General features: G+C 36.9%; 1 long non-coding RNA gene across 1 annotated transcript; it reads left to right on the top strand.

Annotated features, from left to right (window-relative positions):
• Positions 1-4,285: 4,285 nt before the first annotated feature.
• Positions 4,286-9,145, top strand: LOC131919874 (uncharacterized). The gene is made up of 2 exons (XR_009381446.1): positions 4,286-4,440; positions 8,160-9,145. It is a non-coding gene; the product is annotated as an uncharacterized LOC131919874 (long non-coding RNA).
• Positions 9,146-10,412: the final 1,267 nt, after the last annotated feature.

The raw sequence follows: 10,412 nt of genomic DNA, 5'->3' as shown, positions 1-10,412 counted from the left end.
ACAGAAGAACAAGGAAAGAGAGACCATGATAAATGAAGACCCCATGAGAATAGGAAGAAGCAAAGTGCTAGAGAGGTCCCCAGAAATCCACAAAGATACCTCCAGTAGATAATAGACTACTGGCAATCGTCGAAAGAAAGCCCGAACCGACCTACTCTGGTGATGGGATGGCCAAACACTCTAACTGTCATGGTAGAACTCTCATACAATGACTGATGGAAGCATACTCAGAGATCCACGGCCAGGCCTCAGGTGGAGCTCCAGGAGTCCAATTGGCAAGAGAGAGGAGGGATTGTATGAGCGAGAATTGTTGACATCATGATTGGAAAAAGCACAGGGACAAATAGCCAAACTAGTGGAAACAAATGAGCTATGAACCAATAGCTGAGGAGCCCTTATGGAACTGGATCAGGCCCTCTGGATAAGTGAGACAGTTGATTAGCTTGTACTGTTTGGGAGGCCCCCAGGCAGTGGGACTGGGACCTGTCCTTAGTGAATGAGCTGGCTTTTTGGAGCCTGAGGCCTATGCTGGGACACTTTGCTCAGCCTGGGTGAAGGGAGGAGGGGACTGGACCTGCCTTGACTGAATCTACCAGGCTGAGCTGAATCCCCAGGGGAGTCCTTGCCCTGGAGGAGGCGAGAGTAGGGGGTGGATTGGGGAGAGAGAGGAGGTGGGGGCAGGAGGAAGGAGGACAGGGGAATCCATGGCTGATAAGTAAAATTAAATTAATTATAAAATTTTAAAAAAAGAATTTGTCCTTGGAAGTAAATTTGGTTAAAAAATTGTTCAGAAAAATACTTAAGTTGGGGAATTATTTTTAAGTTCTATAAAATTATCTTTCAAGAAAATTTCATGTTTCTGATTGGTCCTCAAACTTGATAATGTCTTGCCTTAGAAATAATGTTTTAATTCATATCTTTGTTCCCAGAACAGCCACTGAATATAGAGGCCATAAAATGGTGGCACACATGCCTTTAATCCTAGCATTCCAGAGGCAGAAATCCATCTGTTCAAGGATACCATCTGTTCAAGAATACAGCCAAGTATGGTGACCCACGCCTTTAATCCCAGAAAGCAAGCCTTTAATCCCAGGGAATGATGGTAGAAAGCAGAAAGGTATATAAGGCTTGAGGACCAGAAACTAGCAGCATTTGGCTGGTTAAGCTTTCAGGCTTCTAGCAGGAGTTCAGCTGAGATTCATTTGCATAAGGACTCAGAAGCTTCCAGTCTGAGGAAACAGATCAGCTGAGAAGTTGGCCAGGTGAGGTTAGCTGTGGCCTGTTCTGGTTCTCTGATCTTCCAGCTTCACCCCAATACCGGGCTACAGGTTTGATTTTATTAATAAGAACTTTTAAGACTCCTGCTACACAAAGACATTAATATTTCATCTCATCTCAGTAAGCTCATTGAGGTCTACTTTGGTTGCTGGGTTCTAACAACTCCCCACCACTCTGCTAATGCCCTGAAAACCAATAGAAATTTGCCACAGCTTGGAAAGGACAACTTTGTGATGGCAAACTGTGTACTTAAACACTTATCATAGCTGGATGACCAAACTGATCTATTTAGAATAGACATTTACAGCATATCTAAAACCACCAATCCTCAATTAAATAAGCAGTTACACATAAAATTATTTTCTATATGAATGCAGTTACACATAAAATTATTTTCTATGTAAAATTTCCGTATCCAAGAAACTTACTTTGTAATTAAAATATTGTTTTATTTTTTCTCATGACACTTCTGATAGTTCTGAGTCCTTCATTGTCTAAATAAAGAAGAAACCAGGTGAGTATGGAAAAGCATTGGAAATATGTGTACCATCAAGATAATTTGATCCAGAACAGAGTTTTGAAAAGACGTGAGAACAAATAGAATAAGCACTGTATCAAACACTTACTACCAATATTTGTGGGTTTTTTTTTTTTATCTTCCTGAGACACTATTCTACTGATCCTAAATCTGGGAATTATAACAAATTCCAGCCATCAACTTTCACAAAAATAATTTTACCGAAACACTGGGTGGTAATCTATAATCACACCTGTGACATTTCGTAACTTTAGAACAATAACATTATTGTTCCTTTAAAGAACAGAAATATTACTAAGAGAACCAACAAATATGATAGGAGCACTTCATCTATTTTTATGAGTTTTAATTGTTTCTTCAATTAGGTAAGCTTCCTAACCATCTTCTAATAGAATCACGATTGTGGAAGCTGGAATATATCAGTTACTGTCGCTGGCCACTGAGAATTAGAATTTACACATTTAAAAAGTACACTTGAGCCATTCAAAAAGCTCTTGACTCATGTGATAAGAGGGAGATGGTGGCATGTACTCATGGGTTATATTTCCACCTTGCTTAATATTTCAAACCTCAAGCATTTGAATTTGTCTTAGATGTTCCCTGACTAGACTGCCTGTGTTTCTTCATGCTACTTATGTTTCTGTTTCTTCATGTTATCTTTGTTCCACTAAATACTCAGCTATATTACCTATATAAAACAAAATGACTATACTTTGAACTCTCATTCAGGGAAATTGGGTCTTGGGAAAAGAGGTGTTTAATTCACCCTAAGTAGTTATTTCCTGCCTATTTTTGTGCCCTCGGCCTCTTTTGTAGTCAGTCAGGGCTAATGCTATTGCAGTTTGCTGTTTATACACAAGTTGTAACAAAATGGAAAATTTCGGTTAAAAGATGGAAGAGGAAGTAAATACTTAAGTATGTATTTCTTGTGTATGTAGTCAAGGCATTAAAGAACAGTAAAAAAGATTCATTACCAGTTTCCTAGGGATAGGATTACAAAGGTGTCTATTCAGGATACCGAAAGGATGACAGGATCCCATTCAATTGTATATTACATAAATTTGTTGTGCGGCAAAAATAACCCTTTGTTGTAATTAAATATGCATCCTAGGAGAATTGAATTTTGTCATCAAACTATACTAAGGCAGTCCTAGGAATTCTGTAAGTTGCCTGTTATTTTTCAGGAAAATTATAGCTTCAGAGAATTTTATGATACACAACAAAACACAGTGAATAATTTTCTAATAGATACAAGAACTAGTTGTGAAAAAAGAATCTGGAACAAATGAGAACTTAGGATGTATTTCTGATTCAGAGTTTGAAGGCAATCATTTGGTTGGCATCAGTTGTAGAAATCTTGGTAATGTATGATACAAAGTAGTAGACCATTCTTTACATTATTCAAGAAGACTACTTGGTTTAAAATGGCCACTAGATCATGTAGCTTTAATAATAGACACTGTTGGAAACTATGATGCAAGATAGTTAACATAATATATTGAAGAGCTTAAAATTGCTTAAATTGCTAAACAAAAAAAATGCTTTGGAAAAAATATATTTCTTCCTTTTGAAACTTTATAAAATAGTATGCTAGCAGATGTAAAATCAAAAAATGACTAATATTGAATTATAAGACACATTCACAGTAAGTACAGATATTTTTATGTGAAATTTGGGCATTGTTTAGTAAGTAGTGGGAATTAAGAAATATATTGAAGATATTAGGTCTCTGAATATTCCCACTATACCCACTATACTGAGCCATCTTTACCAGCAGTAAAAGCCATTCAACTATATTGGATGATTCTTCTGTTGAAAATTGTATAATGGCAATGGTAGTAGGTAGTCATCTGAGGAAGAGATGCTAACTTTTCTTATGTTCCACTTAATATCATTCATTTTGCCTCCAGACTTAGATTCTACCTAGATAGATTTTATAGTTTCCTATGAAAATGTATAATTCTCTGCTACTTTGTAAATAGACCAGATTTGCTGAGTGAATTATCCTTCAAGAAGGATTACTAATATATAGGCCACAGCTTTCCATTTTTACACAATCATGCACACACACACACACACACATACACACACACACACGCACATGCACATGCACACAACATACACACAGAGTGAATATTTCTATATCTGTTTTAGAAATCTGTGAATATGCCTATGTATAAGTAAAATATGTTGAAAGATGTGGGTACTGAAATCAGAGATTCTAAGTATCATGTATTAATTAGAGAATTTAGAAATATTTCTTCATTATCAGCCTAAATTCCTGTTATATGTAGATAAAAAACAGAAATGTTGGCTTTGAAATGGTCTTCTGCCTCATGTTTGTGAAGGTAGTATGAATTTACTGTGGTCGAAAGAGAATTGCATAAGTACCAGAAACATAATTTTTAGAAGAGGTGGGGTTTCTATTTGGTACCAGAATTTTGATAGTAATTAATTAATAATCACAAGATGTTTAGGATTAAACTAGGTTTTTAAAAATTTTGCACGGAACAGCTCCAGCCCTGGTCACATGAGATCCACACTCAGAATTTTATGCACTTCCACCACCTTCTTCCAGACTAGACCACACTTCTACCACCTGAGGTCCACAGAGTCTACCCTAGGTAACAAAACCACTGACACTGTGATCCCTGTCACCTTAGATCTACTTCTAGAATCAGTTCAACATTTCACATAATTCTGAAGATCTGAAGCAAGAACATGATAATTGTACAGAAGGTTGGCTTATATGTTTAGAATTAGCTTTTGTGTTTTCCTGATGGCTAAGGTTGTTGAACATGTTTTTAAGTATTTCTCAGCCATTTGATTTTTCTTTACTAAGAATTCTCTGCTGAAATCTGTACCACGTTTTAATTTGTTCATTTGGCTTTTTGATATCTAGTTTCTTTAGTTGTTTAAGTATTTCAGATATTAGTCCTTCATCAAATATGTAGTGGGCCAAAATCTTTTCCCATTCTGTAGGTTGTCACTTTGTTCCAATGACAGTGTCCTTTGCTTTACAGAATCAGTTTCAAGTACCATTTACTAATTGTTGATTTCAGTATCTGTACTATTGGTGTTCTGTTCAGAAAGTCTTGTACTGTACCAATGAGTTCAAGGATTCCCCACTTTCTTTTCTATTATGTGAAGTATTTCTGGTTTTATTTGAGGTTTATGATGCATTTTGAATTTAGTTTCATGCAGTGAATAAGTATTATCTATTTGGATTCTACTACACGCAGCCATTCAGTTTGACCAACACCGTATGTTTAAGATGCTTTTGTTCTTCCCAGTATCTATTTCTGGTTTTTTATCATAGAATCTGTTTCTATTTGTGTGTGGATTTACATCTATGTCTTCAGTTCGACTCCATTGATCAATGTGTCTGATCTTATGTCAATACTACTCTCTTTTATTCCTATGATTTTTTAGTATAACTTAAAATTGGAAAGGGTGAAACCTACATCAGTTCTTTTATAATTCAGGAATATTTTAGCTATTCTGTTTGTCGTTGTTTGTTTGGATGAAGCTGAAAATTATTCTTTCAAGATATGTAAAGAATGGTATTGGCGGGGGCTGGAGAGATGGCTCAGAGGTTAAGAGCACTGACTGTTCTTCCAGAGGTCCTGAGTTCAATTCCCAGCAACCACATGGTGGCTCACAACCATCTGTAATGAGATCTGGTGCCCTCTTCTGACCTGCAGACATACATGCAGGCAGAACACTGTATACATAATAAATAAATCTAAAAAAAAAAAAAAAAAAAAAAAAAAAAAAAAAAAAAAAAAAAAAAAAAAAAAAAAAGAATGGTATTGGCATTTTTATAAGGATTGCGTTGAATCTGTATGTTGCTTTTGGTAGGATGGACATTTTTACTGTTAATCCTACCGATCCTTGAGAATTCCATCTTCTGATACTGTCTTCAATTTCTTATGTGTCTTAAAAGTTTCATCATACAAGTCTTTGCCTTGATTGGTTAGTTTCCCTAGATATTTTTTGAAGCTATTGTGGAAAGTATTGCTACTCTGATTTCTTTTCAGATTGTCATTTGTATATGGAAAAAGCTACTGATTTTGTGTATATAATCTATGTTAGCTCCATCATTTCTCTCTCTCTCTCTCTCTCTCTCTCTCTCTCTCTCTCTCTCTCTCTCTCTCGCTCTCTCTCTCTCTGGTCTATATGGACTGTCTGGTAAGACAGGGATATTGAAACCTCCTACTAACAGTGCACAATGGCTAATATGTGATTCAAGCTGTAGTAGTCTTCTTTTACTAACTTTGGTGCCCTTTTGTTTGGGACATAGATGTTAAGAATTGAATTGTCCATTTGGATTTGAACTTTGATGTATATTTAGAGTTCTTCCCTATTTCTTCTGATTGGTTTTGGCTTGAAATCTATTTTTTTCAGATGTTAAGATAACCACACCAGCTTGTTTCTCAAGTCCATTTGTCTGAATTATCTTTTTCCAGCCTTTCACCCTGAGGTGATGAATATCATTGATGTTAAGGTGTGTGTGTGTCTCTGTGTGTGTGTGTGTGTGTGTGTGTGTGTGTGTGTGTGTGTGTGTTTCCTTTCTTTTGACTTTTTTGGTCTGGGATTATTTTATTATTATTCATTATGGTTTTGATCAATGTAGGTAACCTCTGTAGGTTGTAGTTCACCTTCTAGCATTTTCAGTAGGGCTAGGTTTGTAAATAAATATTTCTTAATTTTGATCTTACTATGGGATGTCTTATTTTCTCCATCTATGGTAATTGAAAATTTTTCAGGGTATAGTAGTCAGGGCTAGTGTCTGTGGTCTCTTGGAATCTATAGTATATCTGTCCAGGCTCTTCTTGCTTTTAGAATCTCCGTTGAGAAGTCAGGTGTAATTCTAATAGGTCTATCTTTTTATGTTACTTGGCATATTCCGTTTGAAACTTCTAATATTCTTTCTTTGTTCTGTACATTTTGTGTTTTGGTTATTATGTGGTGTGGACATTTTTTTCAGGCCCAGCCTCCTTACTATGCTGTATGCTTCTTGTACTTTAATAGGCATCACCTTTAGGTTAGCAAAATTTTCTTCTAGGATTTTGCTGAAAATATTTTCCGTGCATTTGACCTGTATTTCTTCTCCTTCCTCTAATTCTATTATTCATAGATTTGGTCTTTTCATAGAGTTACACATTTCCTGGATGTTTTGTGCCAGGAGTTTTTTAGATTAAATATTTTTTTTCTCTGATGTATCTATTTCTTCTGGAGAGGTGGCATGGGAGAATGAGAGCACTCAGCAGGTAGTCTTCTGTAGAGCTGGAGAAGAGACTTTGGGATTGGACTTAGAGTAGCTGAGGGGGAGGTGGAGATCTGGTGTTAATCTGTTTTCCTAACTAGATTCCTGATACAGTTGGGGACTAAAACACAGCAGCAAGTGGGAAGAGGGAGGTTAGGAGGGGAGGATCTGTGGGATACACTAGAGATGAAAGGGGGAGAAGCTGCTGCAGGTGTTCTGCTGCAGATCTGGGGATGAGACTGGTCATTGGACTTGGAGGAATGGAGGGAGAGAAACAATCTGCAGTTAGCCTACCAGCTTCCTTGGCAGAACTCAGTATCTGATGTGCTCAATGTCATTAATATTAAAGGAACTATTGATTCAAAAAAGAGAATGAACTAACACCTCCACCCTGTCATAAAACCCCTTGCCTTTTGCCCAATATGGGTTGTATATTTAGGAACAGGTTCTTGCCATAAAGTAGTGCAGGAAAATCAAGTGCTATGCTAATAACCTATATTATTTTTGAGATTTCCAGTTCAACTCTGACTAACAACTCAGTTAGATGTTTCCCACAAGTGACACTGGGCTTTTTATTTGTCAACCTGTGTTTTTTGCCCAAGGGGGTTCCATAGGAACTCCCAAACAACCTAGGCTGTTGCCAAGTCTTTAAAATCCACCAACTAGTGGAAATGCCAGATTGCTGATGATAACACTACCACAACTCGTTGACCATGGTGAAGTCCAGCTGGTGCTTAGACCTTCACCACTACTAACTTGTGTTCATTACACTGGAGTGTACTCTGCATGGTACCAAAGGAGAAATGGAAAAACCAACCCAGCTACAAACCCTTCCCCTTCGATCAATAATGGTGCCCTGCCTGTAAGATAGTAAGAAAGCTAGGGCAATGGTTGCACTTGTGAGAGGAGCTAATCAAAACATAATTTGATTTAAGGTCCACTCCAAGAGGTGAAACTTGTACATGATGCTGCTTGAGTGACAAAGGACTTGAGACTAGGTGGCCCAGGGACGTAGGGTAAAACCGTATGCTGAAGGGAACATAGCAGCAAAATTACATTCTGCTTTATTCATAGATCAGTGCCTTCCTCTGCCATCATCAGAGAAGCTATCTCCTGAAGCAGATGGGAACAAATACAAATACCCACAGCCAGACTACCTGTAGAGTGAGAGACCAGGGGACACTCAAGTCTAACTGGGGTATCTACTTCAAATCCCTCCCTTCAGAGATCAAGGAAGCCCACAGAAGAGGAGGCAGGAGGAGTGTAAGAGCCCAAGAGGCCACAATGGAAACAAGGATTTCCAAACACAGCAGGTTGAGTATACGTATGAACTCACAGAGGCTGAGGCAGCATGCCTAGGTTTTGCATGGATCGTACCAGCTTGGGTCCTAGAACTGAAAGGAGTGAAAAGATGTCTCTACCACCAACCCAAAATCTATCTCCAATTAATGACCACTTGCAAATGAAAATTTAGTTTTCTCCAAGTGAGTCTCAACAGGTAAACAACCTACACTTAACGATAGTCTCCATGCCTAGAAGTAAAAAGTCAACAAAAAACCAACTCAGAGGCATCTCCAAAGGTTCTGTGTTTCTTACTGTTGTGTCAGAGCTTTAATTTTTCCTCCTTTTAGTTAAAAATATAACTTAATATTTAATTATCATTATCGTCAGCACCACCACCATCATCATCATTATTCATTATGTACATTACTTACAGGTCTTTTGCATACAGATTACGGCTTCTTGTTTTATGTTTCTATAGGATTCCTGAGCATGAGAACAAGTGGGTCTTGTGTCTTGGTTTCTTGTGACATTCTTATGCTCACTTCCTCTGTTTTTTGTTTTGTTTTGTTTTATCTTATTATATGTCATTATTATCCCTTAGGTGCCTGTTTGGTATCTAGTGAGAGACAGAAGGGGAGTGAATCCTGATCAGAGAGGAGGTAGGGAGAACCTGGAAGAAGCAGAGGGAGGGAAAGCATAATCAGACTATTTGTATGAAAACAATATATTTTTCAAAAAGAGAAAAAAAGTCTAAATAAAAACTTTGTAACAAACTACTCATGCCACTATTACACCGTTAATGTTATTGTGTCATGCTGCACAATGTGGTTGCAGTTGGTTCCTGCCTTTGGATGCTTGCATGGCACCTTCTGTTTCTGTGAAAACTAATCCTAAGTGAGAAAACTTTCAAATCAGTTCTAGCTCCGGGACCTCTGGAACCTGTGTTCCAAGTCTATAGTGTCTTCACCAATAGGGATTTATCTTTCTCCTGTGGGGAGCAGCCAAGGACAAGGGCAATAGCCTGTAATATTTTGGGAGTCTTTTAGACAATTCTAAACAACAACTCAAAAGTGGCCTTCTATTGCCTGGTTTGTGGGATTTTGTTAAAGAGTCTTTGGCTCTTACATGGAATGTTATTATCCTAGATAGGAAAATTTCATCTGAACTATATACTGGCTTGTATGCATTATAGATATTTTGGGAAGAGAATTAGTATTATGAGTCCAATAACCTTTTCAGGCATCCCTATAGCAATTTTTCTCTCCTCCCTCCTTCTTCAGCATTTATCTCCTATCCGCTCCCTGAGACCATCCATCTTTCCCATTTTCCACATCACATCACATCCCTTGTACCCTGCTATTCTCTTCTCTATAGCCCCCTACCTCCACCCTTGAAATGGCCCCTTAATACTTCTCTGATTTCTGCTTTGTATGAAATTCTCAAAGAATTAGCACAAATATTGTATATATATAAACCAGTATATATTTTGAAACTTAAACAACATCCATGTTAGAATTGCTATTATCAAAAGAGGATGAAAAAAGTACCCATGAGCACTATTGGTGACAAAATATATTTAATACAACCATTTTGAAAATTAGTATGGGAGTTCCTCGAAAAAGGCACTAGGGTTTGTACACAAAGAAAATGAAATCAGTATTTCAAAAAGACATCTGCATTTTCATGTTTATTCATAAATGTGATATGGATGGAATGAAAGAAGATGTCGATAAACAAATGAATAAAGAAAATGTGGATTTCACATTTCATAAACTTTTGAAATATATGCAATAAAATGTGATAATTAAAATAAATATTAATACATTTCAATAAAATTATGAAAAAAACATGTTGCATGCATACTCCATGGAATATTACTTAGTTTTTACAAAGAAAGTAGTGGTTCCATTCACTGTAGCATGGATCAATCTTAAAGATATTTCATTAAATGAAGTAATTCATGTAATGGAAGAAAACAGTGAATTATTTCACTTTATATGGAATTTTAAAAGGTTGAACTCACGTGATCAGACAGTCACCTAC

This window comes from Peromyscus eremicus, chromosome 9 (assembly GCF_949786415.1).
Source record: "Peromyscus eremicus chromosome 9, PerEre_H2_v1, whole genome shotgun sequence".
NCBI classification, from domain to species: domain Eukaryota; kingdom Metazoa; phylum Chordata; class Mammalia; order Rodentia; family Cricetidae; genus Peromyscus; species Peromyscus eremicus.
This window is presented reverse-complemented; position numbering and strand designations above follow the sequence as displayed.